The sequence below is a fragment of the Echinops telfairi genome, unplaced genomic scaffold (genome assembly GCF_000313985.2).
Source record: "Echinops telfairi isolate 266 unplaced genomic scaffold, ASM31398v2 ScPeMD7_18;HRSCAF=68, whole genome shotgun sequence".
Classification (NCBI taxonomy): Eukaryota; Metazoa; Chordata; class Mammalia; order Afrosoricida; family Tenrecidae; genus Echinops; species Echinops telfairi.
The window spans coordinates 92715566-92721626 of NW_022103915.1; the positions used below are offsets into that span (position 1 = coordinate 92715566).

A 6061-nucleotide genomic window follows, 5' to 3' on the forward strand; every position below is an offset into this window, starting at 1 on the left:
GTCGATTTAGCATACAATTATCTTTATTTGGGTTTTTTATTACTCCCTTTCTGAATACTACAAATATGCATTTATAGCAATGATAAAATGCACCCCTTTAAATTAAAAAGGACCTGGTTAAGTCGATAATTGTAGATCAGATTAGATGAAGCCTGAGAGAACCGGGTGGTAGTAAAATTGGGTGGGGAACTTGAAATAACCTGTTAGCAGTGCCTCAATGCCCTGCACTTGTTATCCGTGGAGAATGAGCTACAGAGAAGGGAAAGTTGTCCCTGGCTGCCAGGAACTTGCCTGGCCTTTTTTTTTTTTTTCCTGGAAGTACGGCAATACCAGGTTAGTGCACGAAGCGGATGGAGCAACTCCTAGTCCAACTCCTACTTGCAAAAATGGATTTACTAGGTTGTCCTCTGATGAAGGACGTGTCAGATACTGATAAGAACAGATACTACCCTGATCTTATGCGTTAGGGACTGGTGTTAGCAGGAGCTAGCAAGACACACACATACAGGCTATGGTGTGCTGCCGAATATAACCTAAGTGAACACGAACAGCAGACAAAGCAAACCTGTGAGCTTGAGGGATCAAGATAAAAGTAATTCTACTCCTAAAAACTAAAGCACAAAAGCGAGCAAACATTTTTCTATCTTGGCTGATATGAGTGATTGCTGATTTAGCCTTGCTTTATTTCTTCCATCTTCTCGATGATTTACTAAAATACTCAATCAGAGAATCACTCTTACTTTTTGACAGATTATAGTACATTGCAAGCCTCTCATCCTTAAATCTGGCCCCAAATCATCTAACACAAACTCAAATCTGATAAATCCTTGTTATCATCATCTTTCGCAGAAGTTAAAAGGTTCTCTATAAGTTGTGTTCTCCTTCATGGCAATGAACCTAAGCCCAACTTTGTTCTATTACAAGTGTGTTCCTAGTGGTGTTTACCTTGAGGACTGTCTTCGAGTGTGTTCTCTATAGAAGTAACACCACGGATGCTCATATAGATATATATCAAATAAAATTATAGCAAGAAAATGATTCACACAGTTTTAGAAGTAGGAAAGTTCAAGCCTGGACAGGTTGAATGCACATGGGTTAGTTGTTATACTGGAAGCTTATCCTGACTCACATAACTGCAAGAGTTGATACACTCAAGATTGGCAGGAAGAAGACAAGCTGCCGAGGTGAAAAATGCAAGGTCCACAAGACAAATGGAAAGTCTTTGGAGACTCCCAGAATCAACAAGCAATATGGCAGGCCACTGACTCACATCCAAAGAACTGGAGGTCTATGAGCCAGATGCAGGATGCAGACTCAACCAAAAAGTGAGCTAGCTTTTCTACAGCATCCACTGATACTGGAAGCAGGCCACACTCTTGAGGAAACTTCCTTCGATTAATTGCATCAGGGCTGTGATCTAAGTAAAGTTGTTCCAGCCCACTCTATTTTTCTTACAACGGATTATTTTCTTTGACAGATCCCATTATCAAAGAGATTCCATTGTGTTAAATCAGATCATCGGGGATTACTAGGAGCTAACTGGTGCAACCAAGCTGACACAAAACCTATCACAAAGGGCAGTGACGCAAGAGAACAATTATGTTCTAGGATCAGAGTTGAAATATTTGTCTCTTTCAAAAGTGCATCACAATTTCCAATTATCTGTAAAGAGATAAATAATAGTTAACATTTATAATTATTTACAGATGAAACATCTGTACAGTACATTCTGTAAGCTAGTCATGGGAGAAAGATGTGGCAGTCTTGGAAACAGCGGAGATGATAGTCCATTGTACTAAGTCCTATGGGTTCACTGAATTAGAATAGACTTGACAGCAATGACTGACTTTGTGTTTTGCTTTGCTTTGTTGCTTGTTTTTTTATGTAAACATATTGCTAATTCAGGCTTTAGATCACTATTTCAGTGTGGACTCCCACTCATCATGCATAACCATATTGTATCCTTCTCTCTCCAAAGCATTGAGAATATGAATGGCATGACACTAGCTAAAGAAATAATATTAATAACAATTATGATGAGTCCTTTACCCACCAATGATCTCTAGACTAGATACATTTCCCCATTTCAAATAATATTACTATAAGGAGTGCTAGTGGCAGAATGGGCTGTACATTGAACTATTAACTCTCAGGTCAGTGGTTTGAACCCACCATTTGCTCTACAAGAGACGGATGAGACTGCTCCCTTAAAGAGTTCAAGTTTCCCATCCCAAAGGGACAGTTCTACTTTGTCCTGTGGAGTCACTATGAGTCAGAACTGATTGATGACAGAGAGTTGGTTTGGGCTGTAATCCTCTTAAAATAGCTCTTATTATCTCTATTTTGTAGCCCAGGCACTAAAAATTGGAACTATTAAAATGGCTTGCTTCAAATCACTCCCATAATAAGATAGTAACACGAGATTTAATCCAAGGTTTGGCTGATCCAAGGGGATGTTCTTGTTCTAGTTCCCTTTCTGCCTTGTGATTTGAAAGGTCAGGCTGAAACTCCAAATGTAACTAACTATAGGAAAATAATCATAGTTGAACAAAAATTCTTAGCATCTTTTATGCTATATTGTTCCTTTGAATCATTTTATGAAACAGATGTTTAAAGGCCCTGAGACCAGATACTTAAAATAATATATGAACTGTTGGGTAGAGAAAAGTCTTTGCTTATATATTAAAGAAGGAGCAATGAAAACATTATCCAGGCTAAAAGATAAAAATTGGTGGCAGAAAATCCAATCCATTGCTTAATGACTCTGATTTTTGATTACTTAATATATATATATCATGATCCTTTCCCAGTGAGTCCTATTCATTTTCAGAGGACTGAAAGCAGAATTAAATCTGTTAACCAAAATGAAATGCCAGTTATTCTCTGTGAAATTTTAAACAAAAGCCACACAAAAAAAATCCTTTATGGCTTAAACCAGCTCTACATCATAAAAGTGTATTGCCAGCAACATGTACAGAATTATGTTTATGTCTTAGGTTTACCCTGTATCACCTGCATAATTTACTATCTTCCCCAGATCCCCGGGATCGAGGTAACGCTATTCTCATGCTAGCGCTTCAGAACCTTAAACACCCTCTGTGAGTCCACACAGCTAGCCAAGGTGAAAGCCAGCTTTCAAAACTGAAATGTCAGGTCATGAGAGAAGTTGCAAGGTGGGGAAGTGGCCAAGGTTCTGAAGCATGCGCCATCCTTGACTTCTCTGAGTTTTAGCCGTGTCTGCACCAAATGATAGACGGAATTCGTGAGAAATCACGACTTTTGGTTTCCTTATTGCATCTTATTGACCTCCACGGTAACTGAAGTCATATGGTTGACGTGCTACAAAGTAAACCTAGAGGGGGGAAGTTAGGGCAAGACAGAGAGCAAAGCTCAAAAGGAATGTTCCACAAGACCTAGTTCTCTTAACCCTGGTATATGAGAGCTATATGTCTCCGTGCTGACTCGCCTGTCTGTCTCGATGCCAGGAAACCTGAATGTGCATCCCAAATGTGTTTGGATGCATTGCAAGCAAATGTCAAAGCAGGCATTATACCCCCCACTAATGTACATTTGCAGGTCAAGAGGGTGATGCTGGAAAAGATTAATCCCTTGCTGGGTATTATCCATCAGAATGCTTTTAAATGTTGTTGTATATGCAGCTAATAGATTCTATATCATAAACACAGCTGTTGGAAGAAAAGCTGCATTTCACAAGTCATGCAATTAAAATTTCCAATCTTGCAAAGTATCAAAATAAAAGAAGGAAAAAAGCAGTGTGGGGGGTGGGGGAGGATGAAGATAAAGCTTCGTTTCTGAGAAAGGGGATCTCTATCCCCTGGATGGTTTTTCTCTCATTTCTTTTGAGCACAAGGATCCTCTTACTGAACTAGGGAGTACTGGGGGGCGGGGTTGTCTTTCAATGAACAGCATGCTGCAAAAGAAAATGAATTAGGAAGAGGGGTGGGGGGGTGGATCCTTTACTCAAATTTGGTTTTCTTCCATGAAAGATGTATATTGTTCTTATGTTTGTATATATATATACTTATCGGGGGGGGGGGGATATAAACAAAAACATTAAAATCAACCTACTGTTACCGATTGGATTTTAACCTCAAAAACATATGTTGTAAATCTTAATCCCTAAACCAGAGGTGATACGCTAATTTAGGAATGGGTTTTCTTTGTACTATTAATAAGATAGCATTAGTGCCAGGTGTGTTCTCAATCTCTTATAACAGCTGTTCTCAACCTGTGGGTCGTGATCCCTTTGGGGATCGAAAGACCTTTTCACAGGGGTCGCCCCATTCATAACAGTAGCAAAATTATGGTGATGAAGTAGTAATGAAAATAATTTTATGGTTGGGGGGGGCGGTCACCACAACATGAGGAACTGTATGAAAGGGTCACTGCATTAGGAAGTTTGAGAACCACTGTCTTATGAGATATAAAAGCAGATTAAGCAAGCAAATAACTTTGAGTAGAGATGGATGATGACATACCATATAACTGACAAAATACAAAGACCTCTTCCCAGGGTGAGCAGAGAAAGAGAGCCTTCCCCCAAAGCTGACACCCTGAATCAGACTTCTAGCACCCTGAACTGTGAGAAAATACATTTCTGTCTGGTAAAGTCACCCACGTGCTGTATGTCTATTACAGCTGCACTAGATAACAAAGATGCCTACCTATAAACCAGAAAGAACAAATTCACTGCCATTGCATCACTACGGACTCAGAGCAAACCTGCTCCTGTGAGTTTCCCAGACAATAACTGTTTACAAAACTAGAAAGCCCCATCTTTCTCCCAAGATGCCTACTTATACTACAATCTAATTATATGCCATGTAATTGCAGCCCTCCAAAATGAGAGCACATTTTTGTATATCTCTCAGTTCTTTTGATCAGTATTCAGATTCATCCATATTTTACTGCAAAATTAGGGTCACACAGTATGATCACTGCAAGGGGAAGCCAGCCCCTAGCATATCATCATGGGTCCAGTAGTTGCAATCGTACAGCGATAAAAGGAAAGATTATAGTAAAGTTATAGAGAGCATGAGAGATAGAAGAGAGAGTCAAATAATGGAGTCAGACACATTTCATAGTAGCAGGCTCACCTCAGTCCCACTTGGTTGTCCACGTGGAGAGAGAGAGATTTAATGCTAACCCAGGCTTTTATATTCTCTGGGGACATGCAAGCCCCCTAATTGCAGGCGAAGACCTACATCACAGGAAGGGGTTGCACTATAGGTAATACAGTAATGGGAGGGGTGATCTAGGGGTATCCACGCAATAGGAAGAGGAGGGACTGGGGGTATACATGTGGCAAGATGGCCAGATCCTAGAGTCAGGATGGCAGCTTAACTTTGGATGTCAGGAGCTGGTTTAATCTGCTCTCTAGATGCCATAAGAACCATTATCAGTGGGGTGTGTAAACCCCATGCAAGGAACCAAGCTAATGGTCGCAAGCCTCAGGGAGAAATAGCCCATTGTCCCCAGCAGCAGGGAGCAGGCCCACCCCTGTGGTGGGGGGAGACAGCAGTCCAGCAGCGATGGCCTCAAGGGAAATAATTTTTATCATCAGCTGCAAGCAGTGCCCTAAATCTAACATATTTGGGGGAGACGACTTGGGAGAAATCTTTCTGTTTCCCACAGAGATCACTATTAGTCTTTTATAGTTCCTGAAGTCTATAGTATGCTTTATAATACATTCTTTAAGATGAAAAAATATATAGTTACTTATATTTTCTTTGATTACTTTTTAATAATGAAGATGGATAGGGCTGCATATAAATCCATGATGAAGAACAAGACAGCTCACTGGTAGTTATCTCAACACTGTTGAATAGTCTGTTCTTGACCGAAAGCCTGGTTCATTGGCCAGTATTTCTATTCTCCTCGAAGGACCACACCGACTCAGTGCCGATGACTTGTAATAAATCAACGTTTTCAATGCTTCTTTTAGGACGTTCTGGATAGTGGACCGAGTTAACACACTTAGCTGCTAACCCAAAGTTTCAAGTCCCTGCAGGGGTCCCCCATGTGAAGAAGGGCCTGGTGA

General features: G+C 40.3%; 1 pseudogene; it reads right to left on the minus strand.

The window, feature by feature from the left end:
* Positions 1 to 296: 296 nt before the first annotated feature.
* Positions 297 to 477, minus strand: LOC115868959 (annotated as a pseudogene).
* Positions 478 to 6061: the final 5584 nt, after the last annotated feature.